This window comes from Trachemys scripta, chromosome 21, assembly GCF_013100865.1.
Source record: "Trachemys scripta elegans isolate TJP31775 chromosome 21, CAS_Tse_1.0, whole genome shotgun sequence".
Classification (NCBI taxonomy): Eukaryota; Metazoa; Chordata; order Testudines; family Emydidae; genus Trachemys; species Trachemys scripta.
The window spans coordinates 14981305-14995967 of NC_048318.1; the positions used below are offsets into that span (position 1 = coordinate 14981305).

A 14663-nucleotide genomic window follows, 5' to 3' on the forward strand; every position below is an offset into this window, starting at 1 on the left:
GCTGTCTTCATTGGCTGTTTTATTCATTATCCTCATAAATGAGGAATAAACGTGGCCCATTTTGCTATTTGCTGAGGGTGACTCCAACATAGAAGCCCAACCCTAAGCACGGGGAACATTGGTGAAGTGCTCATCTCCAAGCAGGAGACCTTTATGTTCCTTCAGAGCTGATGATAAAGTAGATTAAAGCAGTGTGATAAGCACGTGTTTCTCTTAACACATCTTACTACATTCCTGGCTCCCTGCATCTTCCTGTTGGAGCTCACTGTCCTGACAAATAAACATAATGGGGCAGTTACCAGGATTAGGATTTTTTTTGCAGTGAAATGCATCTGTTGATAGCCACAGGAATTGTTTCATGATCTTCTAACTTTACGTACAGCTATTTAATGCTGTAAAATTACTGGTGAGTTTCCTCTCTTGAGTGCAATGCTTCCTTGGTCTGGAAAATGTTAAATGTTAATGTTACAATAGGAGGGCGAAAAAGTTTTGAACAAAAGTTTAGACAATGAGCCAGATTCCTGGTTTGGTGTGACTCCGCCTAGCTCCATTGACTCCACTGGGCTATTCAGCCCTTGGTGTCTTTGCTGAGACTTCCAGTAATAGGGTCAGTTGTGGGTACGTATCCCAGTAGTAAGTGGAGTGAGTCTCCATACAATATCGTATGTAGCACCAAACTGACACAAGATGGGAGCAACTTGGAACTAGTTGACCTAAAGGTTAAAGTCTTTATATGTGATTAACCAAACAGTCGCACAGTTCCCCATGTATCCTGTTTCGCTGCCTTGGTTCACAGGCTCCAGCCTGATTTGTGTGAGCACATCAGTTATACTCCCCTCAAGCCTCTATATTTATTTTGGCCCCAGGGGCTTTCCATATATATATTTGTTCTGATGAAGCTTGGGACATCTGTCCAATGTCACATCCATTGCAGAGATGGATATCCTAAAAGCTACCACTCTTACGTTTAATGAAGGTAACAAGGCCAGGACTGGACCTTGGCAATGTCGATTGATTGTGCTGTAGGTAACATTCAATAGTTTTGTTTGAATCAATGAAGCAATTGGAGAATAATGTTCTTCTTAGCATCTGTATGTGTAGATTCTTAATTGACAGTGGGAAGAGCTGCCTGCAGATATGTAAACAATATCTCCTGGATACAAAGAATAAGGAATTCACAGATAAATGAAAGCCCGACATGTGCAAATGCTCTTTCACCCCTCATGATTACTCATCAATGTGGCATGGGCTGCATTTTCCACAACTGAAGTATCTTGCAAGTGGAAATGGACAGTGTTGTATTCTAAAAAATGTTTTGCTTTTTTCGGCAGAAAATTTTGATAGAAACCAAAACTTTTCAGCAGAAAAATTTTGACTTTTTTAGTAACTGGTTGGAAACCAGAAAACCAGGTATTCCAGGGATGAAAACTGAAAAATGTCACCCCAACATTGCCAAAGAGCAAAAAGAGTTTGGCTGAAATTTTCTGGGGGTGGGGGACTGTGGGGGTTTCAGTTTTCTAATGAAATATGACATTTTTTGGAGGGAAGCAGAAACTTTCCTTGAAAATTTTCATTTAGCCAAAAGCCAGTTTTCCATAGGAAAAAATGTTTTGACAGAAAATTTCAAACAGCCTGAATAGTTAGAACACTTCAGGAACAACATTATGATCAAGAGTTTCAAAACTGCCTTTGGAAATAACAACAGAGACTCCTCTAACATCCCAGATGTGCCCCATAGGGATGTTTCCGTCTTTGACAAGGACAGTCAAATCCTCTTAATTGGCACATATCCTGCTGGAAACCGACATGCCAAATGAACAATCAGTGCGACTCTCAGGGGGCTGTTTTACACTCAGCAATTTAAAACAATTTGTGAAATTGGAGAAATATAAAGGATAGACTATGAAGCAACATTGTAAAGAACATGACAGTGAAGTGAAGAAAAGCTCTTTTAGGAGCCATCCAGAGCTGGGGAAATACCTGATGTGAATGAAACCTACAAAGCTTGGGCCAGATCCTCATCTCGTTTAAATGGGCCTATCTTTATTGAAGCCAGTGCAACTACACTGATTTACATGTGCTGAGGATCTGGCCCCACATCTCTAAGGGCTTAGTCCAACATTCAGTGAAGCCAATGGGAATATTTCCATTAAATAACTTGATCTCTGCCGGTTACACCAATCCCCATGCTAGCATTACCACAACAAATCGTTTTAAAGCAGTATTTTAAATTATTTTGTGAGCATTTGGATCGCAGACAGTGTTTTTACTCCCAGTCTTCACAGCAGCTAGGATAATGGGTACTTAATAGTTGACTGGTGCTACCTCTGTGCAACTGTAAATAACAATTTTATTAAAGGAGTAGTATTTATTTATTTGCATTGCAATAGGGCCTAGGCACCTCAGTCTTGGACCGGGACCCCATGGTGCTAGGTGCTTTACAAAGACAGAACAAAATAATAATCATAATAATATAATAGTTAATAGTCTGCAGAACTCTTCCTTAACGTGGGGATTTTGGTGTTGACTTTTTGATGTCCCTAATTAAAAAGCTTTAATTATTCCTATCCATATGTAATTCAGAAACTGTAAATAAGGCACTTACACATTCATTTGGTGTCATTGTGAGCTGAAGAAGTATTTCTGTACAGTTGCAAACACATTTTGCAAGCTCCCTTAACCCCAGGGAGAATACAAATGATTCAGCTGGATGCTTGTGTCATAGGAAAAAGGTGGCGTTTGCTGTTTAACAACATGCGGCTGATTTTAAATGGGGGACAGGAATGGTGCCCGTACAACTGTTTCTTTAAATTTAACCATAATTTGTGTAATTTTCATAGGCCAACGTTTTCAAGCGTGGATGGCTAAAATTAAGGTCCTAACTCCACATTTAGGCACCCAAATAAATGTGGCCCATTTCAGAATGGCGACGGACATCTGTGGCTCCCACTAATAGCAATGAGATTTGTGAGAACTCATTACTCCTCAAAATTGGATCACTTTTATTTGGGCCCCTAAATAGGGAGTGAGGGATCCAAGTCTGAGAATGTCAGAAAAGAAAGTGGTCAAGGCACTAATCTAGGACATGGGACACCTAGTTTCAGTTCCCTGCTCCACTACAGGTTTTCTGTGTCCCCTTGGGTAAGTTCCTTATCCTCTCTGTGCCTCGGTTTCCCATCTTTACAATGGGAATAACAGTACTTCACCATGATAAGTTTCTTAAAGACTTGAGGTGCTCAGATAATGCAGTAATAGAGGCCAGATAAGTTCCCAAGATAAATAGAATCTTAAATTGATAAATTCTGATTATCATAAGGAATCCCAAGTATTTTGGGGGTAAATAACCAATGCACAATGGTAATTTAGATGCTGTGATATGAGTTAGTAAATGTGACTTGCGTGATTCTAGATCTCAGTTCTAGCATTCAAGGGAATATGAACACATTCACACTACTTAGTTGTTAAGTAAGAATTCCATTTTGTAACCCTGACGGATTCACTGCAACCTCTCTGTATAATTTATTTTAATTACACATCCATAGTATTAGCTCTTTATCTCTTGAAATATGCAGTAAAATAAAATACACATCTTTCAATGAAAAAATATTTCCAACATTTGAAACCTGTAAAGCGGCAGTATTTGCCATTGTGGGACTGAGGTTCGGGATAAATGAAGCCACACATCACAGATAAGGAGCCATGAATCAAAATTCATATTGGTTACAAAGCACGGACACTCACAATGCATTTCACTTATTCTGCTAGTTTTGGACTGCATCTTGATAAGCTGTCATGGAACACTTTTACACAGATTCAGCATGTTCATTTAAAGCCACTGGGAACTTAAAATGTGACTCAATTAATGATTATTCTGGACTACCTATAAGGCTTAACATTGTGTCTTATTGACTGGCTTTGTTGCCGCTTACAGTCCCTTTTTTTTTTTTTTTTTTTTTTTTTTTTTTTGTCCAAATGCTGCATAACACACAAAGCTGCATTTACATTTTCTGAATGGACTAATCATGTCTCTCTGCTTTGATAAAGAACATGCTGCCACCCACATACCCACATGGAACGCATCGGAGAAGAGTAAACCAGAAATAAACCCATTCCAGGGGGATGGAGAGAAAAATACCCACAAAGATAATTGGGAGGTATGTACAAGCAGATAAGTAACAGATCACTCAGGCACATCTTCAAAGAAATAATGAAGCTAAAAATATGCACATGAGGGACAGCAAGAGGAAAACATGACTGATGTGGAACAATTGAAAGAGGAGTTAATACTTATTAGCAACCATTTTAGATAGAATATTGGTTGGTTTTGTAACAGCGTAAGGAGTGACGCCTTTGATAAGACTTAAACAGTTGCCTTTCCCTTTAGAATCTAGTTAGCAACATGCTGGAGAGTCAAATTAATCAAGCTCATTTGTGTTACTGAAGAATTAGCCAGAACAACTGTAGATGCTAAAAGCTTTTCCATGTAAGTTTCAGTGCAGGGGAGAATCAGACCCCAGTCAAATCTCTCCAGTGCAGACCCAAATTCTCCAAAGGCTGTCTTGAATTTGTTTACAGTCCAATCCACTGCATCCCCTCCCTTATTCTGTCCTCTTAAACTTGTTTAAATGTCTGTTGCGCACAAAGTGAGAAACAGATACTGTATCACTTGTCGATTTTGCAACACTGTTAATAAGAAATCAATGCACAGGGACTGAAATTCACCCCTGTTCAGAGGGCCAATACAAGGTCAATGCACATTCCACATCCCACTTCTACCTATAGGGTAGTGCCTAGAGAACTACTCCTGCATTTGATGTTATGTGCATGCTTAAATGCTTTGCTATATCAGGGCCCAAGTAAGCAATGTTCATCCACTAAGTTTAAAATAACAAGGTAGCTCAGGTGAAGAGATGGGTCAGAGAGAAGGGTAGATTTAGCATTAGCATGTGCAGGATAAAGCAAGAACGTGCTTTGGCAGCTGTGCTGTACCAGAAAGCAAGGAGATCAGGCTTCCATGTGCTAGTCTCTATTTCTGCAAAGTTTGTAAATAGGTTCCTATGTAGCTTCATAATATTCTAGTCTCTCTTCTGGGGATTTTTAAAAATTTTTTTCATATCTGGATGTTCTCTGTGTTGTGGAACCAACTATTTCAAGTTGGCTACAGTAAAGAGTTTCCTGTGAACACTTTTTGATGCCAATGGTGGAGACTGAGGAAGCTTAGACATAAGTCAATCCATATCTGGGTGTATCTAAGTCCTCCACCCAAAGGACCATCTGGGTTGTTCTCTGAAATAGAGAGACTGTTAGCTGTCCAATAGAATGAAAGATTTTCCTTCCAATAGCCTGAGGTTTCATGGTATGACCACCACACATGAATAAAATGTTGAAGAATCAAAATTGAGGCATCCAAGACAATAACTGCTTCTGAGAATAAGGTGTTGGTTCCTTCTTAAATGGAAAGGGATTGAAAGATATGACACTCCAAGCTGCCTCTGAAATCAGAATATTACAGACTCTTTAAAGGAAGGTTTGGGGTTCCATATTTAAAATTGAGTAGGGAGGGGAGTCCCTTAGCTTCTTTCATAGAAGGTGAAAATTTAAAAAAGAGAACATGCTACACGTCCCTTAATTTTTCTATTATGTCTGCTTTATTAGAGAAAATAGAGGGATTGATTTTCTGTTGCTCTACACCCTAGTTCATCATTTACATCTATGCAAACTGAATGTAAAAAAGCTGATCTGGTAGCATTTCACACCAATGGATAATTGTCATTTTAATTAACCTCTACCCCGATAGAACGCTGTCCTCGGGAGCCAAAAAATCTTACCGCGTTATAGGTGAAACCGTGTTATATAGAACTTGCTTTGATCCACTGGAGCGCACAGCCCTGCCCCCCCGCCCCGCCAGAGCGCTGCTTCACCGTGTTATATCTGAATTTGTGTTCTATCGGGTCGCGTTATATCAGGCTAGAGGTGTATTTCCTTAATAAAACCTGTTAATACAGACTAGAGTTTATACCTGTGATTGTGGTCACTGTCTTTGGTCTTTGTGTGGTCCTAGAGCCTCCCAATTTGAGAAAAGCACTGGAGGTGGTTTTTCACTCTGAGCTTGAAACGGTAACAACAGGAGCTGAATCCCCACTGTGGTTTAACACAGACTGGCAATTAAATTAAAAAAAGAGGCTACACTTGGCTCGGGTGCAAATGGCTGGACAAAGTGCAGGGCAGTGGAGAATGAGACCACTAATGACTAAACTGATTCAGTTGGGTTGAGGGAGTAGTAGAGAGGGCATATTTAGTTGTAATTGCTCAATAGTCATAATTGGGCCCTACCAAATTCACGGTCCATTTTGGTCCATTTCACAGTCATAGGATTTTTAAAATAGTAAATTTCATGATTTCAGTATAAAGGAGTTAGGCGGGGGGGAGTCGTGGGGTTATTGTGTAAGTGGGGGTGTACTTATTTCTGCGCTGCTGCTGGCGGTGGCTCTGTCTTCAGAGCTGGGCAGCTGGAGAGCGGTGGCTGCTGGCCGGGAGCCCAGCTCTGAAGGCAGAGCCACCACCAGCAGCAGCGCAGAAGGAAGGATGGCCTGGTATGGTATTGCCATCCTTCCTTCTGTGCTGTGGCCTGCAGAGCTGGGCCCTCACTCAGCAGCCGCCATTCTCTGGCGCTGGTCTCCCCTGTGAAATCTGTATAGTGTAGGATAAAAGAACACAAAAGACCAGATGTCACCGGGGGAGACCAGATTTCAGTCCATGGTGCATTTTTCATGGCTGTGAATTTGGTAGGGTCCCCGTCATGATTCTTGTGCTAACCATCTGTGACAATGACCCACTGAAGCCAACTGCCAAATGAATTGTCCTATGCAGATGCGAATTTAGGATTGTGTGATGTTACACCAAAGATGGAAAGGCTTTGTTTAATTATTCTACCTACTTCCTTCCTAGTGTACGAAGACCGAAGAGGAGGTAAGCGACGGTGCCTTTGTGAGATCGCTGGGTATATGTGAAAGTTCCTCTTTGCTCTAATGAATTACTGGAGATACTGGGCCCAATTCTATGCTGCTGTAACTCCATTGGAAGTGAATGAGAGAAGTTTCAAGACTTTTGGACCTCTGGAAGCCACCTGTGTTGACAAATTCTGATTCCAAGAGACACCTTGAAAAGAGGACTTGGAAATCCTGCTGCCTCTGTTCATAAAAGGGGAGCAATTATAGAATTGCATAGGGTTAGACTGGGGCTTTTGCCAAAGCCCTGCACAAAGTTGCATTACTGTAGGAGTAGCTCTGGGAGGCATTGACTGTGGCCACCTTCTCAGCCTCAGCTCCTCTCCTGCATTTTCCTTGGTCCCAGGCACTAGTTGTTCACCACTTGTCTATAGCTGCAGAAGATTACGATTTTCCTCCGTGTGGACTTGACTACTCCAGCCAGTGCCCAAAAGGCAGAAGTCAAGGCTCCACCCATCCCCTGCCCACTTGTCCCACCCAGGGGACAGTAAGCAGAAGAGGAACCTGGCAAATGCATATGTGCCTGGATCTGGGTAGCCTATGTAAGGGTATAAGGGGGCCAAAGATCCTTATACCCTCTGACTGCTCTCTTGCACAGGCATCTAGGCCATGTCACACAATCCTGCCTTTAACACTTATCTTGTAAATGACACTAAAGGGTAATATGAATAAAACATGAGCTGTTGGCTTCAGTGTATATATTGACACTATAAATGGTACTGAATATTAACCCAGAGTCACTCAGCTTTTGTGGAGGTTCATGTGAATCTGGCTGAAGCTTGAAGAAAAATCATCTGCTTTTTAGAAGATAGCAGTGATTTAAAAAATTCTAACAGCATACATAGTCTTAAAACAACAGCTGATCACATATGCTGGGCATAAAGCCCCCGTCTTCTTTGTTTAAGTGGTAACATGTTATCCTCATTATGGAACAATAGCTAAGATACTGTAGTAATCCTTACGTTAACAAAGGGGTCACACAGATTATCCTGAGATACTTCCTAGAACAATGTGGCATGTCATGCTGAAGCCATGTTGTGCATATACACACAGTGCATGTGGGCATAAAGATATGCCTGAAGATGGTCTGAAATGTCAGACTATCATGCAAATGGGTATCATGGCATGCTATATGCATTCTCCATGTGTGTGCATATATATATATATAGGGCACTTAGTGTGACATGTCATGGAATCTTGTGATACATCACCCAGGAAACTTAGATGTGTTAACCCAGCTGTGAGTAGAAAGGGAGATCTATATGGATCATATAAAGAGATATTGACTCAAATGAGAGGGATTCTGCCAAAACAAACCAGTGTAATTCCAATGACTTTAACAGAGTTATTCTGCCTGATTTTCACCAGTGTAATTGATTGGAGAATTAAAAACTCTCTGTAGCTCATATATGCCTTTCATTGTATGCACGGTGCATGTGAGGGAGATTCACTTAGTTCATAAATGAACACAGGAGTAATTTAAGAAGTTTGCTTTAAGGTGAACAGTTTTTGATTAGGATGCAGGCAAGGTGAAGAATGGAGATTTAATGATAACAGAATGTCCAAAGACACGAAAATGAAGCAGACAGAATGGAACAAGAATACACCCCAGAAATAAACTAATCAGATTTGGTTAATGCTACTCAGAAATTGCTTATAGCACTCTCCTTTTTTAGGGAAAGAGCAGTAGCTCCACTAGTTAGCCAACTTAATTTGAGTTGCTAGGAGCAACCCATAAAGATTTACTTTGGAAAGAATAAAAATTCCTAGTATAAGCCTGTACATGGTTAAGACCATTGTGTGATTAAAGAATCACACTTAAATCAACTGTGTAGATGCTAAAAACATATTAAACATCTTCTGCAGTGAACTACACATGTAACGTGTGTTGGCAAGGGCTAGTATCATTTCTTAGTTGGTTACTTGTAAATGACTTTAAACTTTATTTGCATGGACAGCAGCGCAGGATCCACGTCCTAACATACGGTTTGTACTTTTGCTCCATATCTTACATCTTGACTACCCTGACTGAGATTTAATTTTAGTGTACAAGGGTCATCTGGGTATAAGCCATTTGCACCCAGCAACTTGGACAAAAATGCTCTATCAGGAATGCAGATAGGGCCCAATCCAACTGTCAAGATTCCCATTGACTTCAGTGGGAGTCAGATGAAGCCCATTGCTGAGTAGCAGAGACACAAGTATCAGTGTAACAGTGAAGATTTGTTTATTCCCCACAAGTCACTATAAATCGTCCACAACGATTACTGGCAATGTTTAGAGGAAATAGCCCTAAAGATTGCTTTCCAACCTCATTCAGGAAAAGGTGAAGATAACAAATTCCCCTCCATCATTAAAAAAGATTATTTATCATAAAGATCTGCCTCATTTATTGTGCTGAGAAATAAATAAGGGATGATGTGGCTCTGACTTGAGGTAAAATACTAAGTGGCATAAGAAAAAAAATGTCCTTAAAGACTTTGATTTTTATCCTTGGGATATGACAGCAGCAATATGCTGGATTCCCTGATTTGAGCGCATCCAGGGGAACGGAGTGAACCCTAGATGTGTTTTCCTCTGTCTAAACGCTTTAATTGGGAGTTTGCCTTGTTGGTTTGTTTCCTGTGTGTATGTGTGTGTGAGAGAGAAATTAAACATTACACTTCTAATGAGAACAGTGTGTTCCTTTGGCAACAATAAATGCATCTTACTGTGGTTTATCTATAGAGTTGGTTGAAAATGGGGGTGGGGAGAATCATGAAAAATTAGGTTTTTGTGGTGGGGGGAGTTGATTCAAATTGTAGAAGAGAATTTTCACTGCAGTTTTGAAATTTGGAGAAATAAAATAAAAACCCAATCCACACCTTAGCTCCGTCTGTCCATCTCCTCCCCCATGGCATCTGTACCATCCATATTATTTGAGGCGAAGGGAAAAAAAGAATTCTTACCTTCAAGCCATACGACTCACTGGAGCAGAGAGCTGGCAACACTTCTTGTCCTGTATATCCACAACAGCACCCTTCACCGGGGCTTCTCCCACCCTTTTCAGAGCTTTCCACCAGACTTTCCCATGTTCCTTGGCACTTTCCCTGAACGCGCAGCAGTGTAACCCCAACAAACCAGGAACCGCTGGTGGGAAACGCGCTGTTCTTGCCCACCGAAACTTGAGTCAGCAATTGCCAGAGATTCGCGCGCTGGGGTGTGTCAGGTTTTTTGTAAGGAATCTGACTTCGGAGCAAAGATTTTTTTCTGCAGCTCGGTCGCTGTCCAGGGCTCAGTGAAGCGCTGTGCAGAGGCTGAAGCCAGGTGACAATTTCCAACAGCCCAGACGTGGAGTATCTATGGAATAAAGCAGTCCTTTGTCTCTCCCACACACACACACTAAAATAAACCAGGACTGCAAGGGATTTGGGTCAGCTCCTGCTCCCCTGCCCTAGGACCTGGTAAATAGGCTCTCTCGCACTTTTTCTGGTTTTCGCGGCTAGTAGCAAAGTTCCCCCCCTTGGAGCTCAGCGCGGGGGCTCGGTCTCACACGCGCCGGGTTTCTCTGCCTGCAGTCCCCTGGGCAGCTCCTCTCCCAGCCAGAGCCGCGGCTGCGGGACCCGGGGTCGTTCCGGGGGGTGGCCTGGCCGGGCAGCGGGGCGGGGAGGAGGCGGCGGCGGGGTTGCGCTGAGCCGGCAGCGACCGATTCAGCACTGCGCGCTGGACAGCTCCGCGGCGAGCCGGGGCGGGAGGCGGAGCCGAGCTCGGGGCTCGCCCTACCCCTCCGGGCAGCGGCCCCGGCCGCCAGGCAGCGTGCCGGAGCCATGCAGCACAAGCCCCTTTGGCTGGAGCTCGCCCCCAGAGACAGCTGCACAGTGGCCGGGCCGGGCAGGTGCTAAAGGCACTCCCAGCCCATGCCAATGCTGAGCACCCCTCAGCCAGGGAAGGGAGCAAGTCAGTGCCCCCTTCGCCCGGTGAGAGCCCAAAGGCCAGCGTGGCAAGGCCTGAGCAGAAGCACGAGTCCCCCCGCTCCCAGGAGTGGAGGAGCTGACGGGCTGCCGGTGGCGGCGGCTTGTCGGTGCATGCAATGGATGGTCTAGTTAGTACCGAGTCCTGCCTTGGGTGCAGGGGACTGGACTAGGTGACTTGTTGAGGCCCTTTGCACGTCTGTGATAGTGAGCTCACCACAGTGACGCCACAGCTAAGCAGGGCCCTTGAGGAGCGGGTGTCACTCCAGCTGCTGCAGCCCCACTGGGTTACGAGCTCAAGTTTCGGCAGCATGTGAGCTTCAGTCTCATTCCCCCCTATCCCCCAGGCCCGCCAAACGAGCCCGCGAGCTCCACCTTCAAGCACCACTTGACTAGAGCCAGCGACAGGTGTTTGTGTCTGGATAGGACGGAGTCACGTTAGGGGCAAAAGCGGAGTTACACCATGAGCGAACATTGCAGTGGGGACAAGCCCCAGGTGTGAAAGGAACAGGATAGCAAGGAGAAGGCGGCGGAAGCAGCTGTGAGCATGGCCCTGGGTTGACGCCCCGGGGCAGAGAGACTTTTGAGCAAAGTGCTACCTGAAAAGGCCCAGGCGGGTTTCTGAACAAGGCCATGGGGTTTGTTTCTACTGTGTTCACAGAAACAGCACTATGTTAGTTCGCACCAAAGAAATACCTGACTCCTCTCATCAATTTTTCCTACTAGCGGGGGAAACGAGTTAGGCCCTGATTACTGGCTAATTTCTTGGGTGAAGAGGAAGAACAATACTCATGGTGATAGACAGATAGATCCTTTTATCCTATGAATATTAAGGGGAATTATTTCTGATGATCCAGAGACTTTTCCTCTTCATGCTCTGTTAAAATGCAAAGACCGGGTGATAAAAGTGCTGCCAGGATAACCTTTTGTTGCAATAGTTTAATATATGCATTAACTACATTTTCAAAGACTAAAGTGTCTTGCTTTTGAAGACATTGCCTACCTCTTTGATGTGGCATTTAAAAAGTATTTATTCAGCTTTGTGTAAAGTGGCCAACCAAAGAGAGGATCTAGATCTTGACCGAGCCTCAGACTGAATTCAACTGAACGCTTTTGTTTTATGCCTTTGGTTAAAATATTGTCCCTTTGTGCATTTTATACTAAAATAATTATACACTGTATGCAATGCGGAGGTAGCCAAATTGATAACAGAGCCTTCGGCACCTTCAGCATAAAACTCAGAAACACTTAAACGAGTTGCCTTTTCTTAGGAAAATTTTGCTAGTCAATTCCTATTAAAGGAGGCTTTATATATTGTCATTTCAGTATGTCTAAAGCAATCTGATTTCTGCTTGAACAAGGTCAAACCTTATTATATTTTGATTCCAAGTTTTACCATCCTTTTGCCCTCCCTCACAATAAAGGTATTTAATTCCCAGATGAACAGCACTTAGAACAAGATCATTTATTTGAATCTTTATGCTTCTCATAAGGCCAAGAAATATTTTGTCCTTTTGTAGCTTCTTCTGCTTTACACCAATCTCACAAATATGCGGTATATCTGTTCATTTCAGGGCAAAGCAACCACCCTCAGTTCCAGAAAAACAATCACTTGGTAACTCATAACTGGAGAGAGCACTGTGTATGGACAAACTCCCAGGGTAGCATTGATTATTTATTATGTGCCAAAGTGTTGCATGTGAATCAATATAGTCAGGTTGATTTACAGGCTTTAATAAGGCAATGGGGGTATATTGGAACTGCATCTAATGGTCTTATTTATGTTTGCTGTCATTACATTTTTCACTCTGATTAAAGAAAACTTTTATTTTGTCCAGTGGCAAGGCATGAATTCAAACAATGAAAGACTTAGGGTTGGCTTCCACATGCCCTTGTCTGTGCTGATAATACATGTCATCTTTTCCAAACTAGCAATATATAGATCCTCCCCTGGTGTAAACTGTAAGCCGATTTATATCAGCTGGGGATCTGTATTACAGAGTTTATCGTGAGATTCATTAGTCTTGAGCTATCAATGAGGAATTTCAGTGTACGCCCCACAGATGGGGGTGAATTATTTGTAACCCCCCTGTAATGGGTGTACCTAACCCACACTGGGCTAGAGGGGGTTAACCCCATGCTATGGGCGGAGGAAGCCACACACCCTTACCCCTGCTGGGCACGCTCCAACTGGAACCACAGTATAAGAGGGAGCAGCTCAGCTCAGTCTGGTCTGAGCCCCAACGAGAGCAGATGTGTGCTGCTGGGAGCTTGCCGGAGACTCCAGACGCTGATGCCAGCCAGGTTGGTGCCTCTGCTGAACCCCTGCCAACCATCAAGGCCGACAGAGGCGAGGCAGCGATTGCTGAGGGAGCTCCTGCATTGGAAGATGGGGTAGGAGGGGACCCAGAATGGGACGGTAGCAAGGGGTAACTGAGCCTGAGCACGGTATTGGTTCCCTAGGGCCCTGGGTTAGGATCCAGTGAAGAAGAGTGAGTGCAGGCCCCCTACGCCATCCGACCTGATGCAGACACTGCTGGCAGGCAAGGAGGTGAATTAGGCTGCCAAAGGTCATTACATAGACTCTGGCCACTGGGCCTTACTGTCCTGAACCCCAGAATAGCCCTATTGACTCTGGCCACTGGGCCATACTGCCCTGAGAAGAAGGGCTGCTACTTAGACTTTGACTACTAGACCTTCCTTCCCTGGAGCTCAGGCCAGCCTTAGTGACTCTGGCTGCGATGCCATACTGCCCTAAAGGGCCGATGGGGTGTACCTACCCCACAACGCCCCCCCGCCCACATAAGAATTGAGTGACTTTCACCTCTTTGATGAGGTTTGTCCACAAGCAAAACCCAGTTTTCTTCAAGCCATTTGTGGTTTGCCATTACTCATTGAACGGTTTGTCTGACTAACTCTTTGTCTCTAGACTGTTCATCAGCATTTCACTGCAAGTACGCAGTGTTGCAGTGATGTTGTTGGTTAATTTTGCGTGCACACACACAGAGAGACACACAAATAAAATTCCCAAACAAAATACTCCACTGCACACACTTCTCCCTCTTCCTGGGGAAAGGATGACACAATAAACACCTGACTGGTGCTAGTCCCATTGCTTAAGGTATGGCTGGAAGGTGTTCAAATACTAAGATGATGAGGATGGTATCAGAATAGAACAGAACTCTCACTGGGACCGATGGGAGTGTAGGGGCCTCAGCAGCTCCCAGGAGGCATTCAGCATCTTGCAAGAGGAGCCGGTCTGCAGGCTCTTGAAGCGGTGCTGCCCCAGAGAAGAGTGCTGTGCTGCTGTGGGGAAGAGTTGAGGGAAGCACCTTCACCACCTCTCAGAAGTCCAGCACCACTTAACCCAGCAGCCTCTCTCTCTACCCCAGACCCCAGCAGCCCATGTCCCAGTCCAGATTCAACAACCCCCTGCTGCCCCACTACATCCCCTCACCCTGACCCGGGACCTGCCTCCTAAACAACATCCCACCAGCTCCCACTAGTAGACTAATCAGAGAATGTGAACAGAGAAAGGTCAAAGCAAATCCGTTCAGAAATATGAATGGATTCTGGGGGAAGGGTTTTTTTTTTTTGGAGCATGTGCCCAGCTCTGATTCACCGTAATTATTGCAGGGCCGGTTGGCTGGAAGTTGTGAAGCCTTTATTAAAAATAAATACAATAGCACATTAGAATTCATCACAG

At 43.9% G+C, this 14663-nt stretch overlaps 1 protein-coding gene across 1 annotated transcript in view; it reads right to left on the reverse strand.

Annotated features, from left to right (window-relative positions):
• The window catches only part of DRD2 (dopamine receptor D2), a 69786-nt gene extending 59207 nt beyond the window's left edge, over positions 1-10579 (reverse strand). The window contains exon 1 of the mRNA XM_034754807.1: positions 9956-10579. The gene's annotated coding sequence lies outside the window, so the exon portion shown is untranslated. The remainder of the gene's footprint in view (positions 1-9955) is intronic.
• Positions 10580-14663: the final 4084 nt, after the last annotated feature.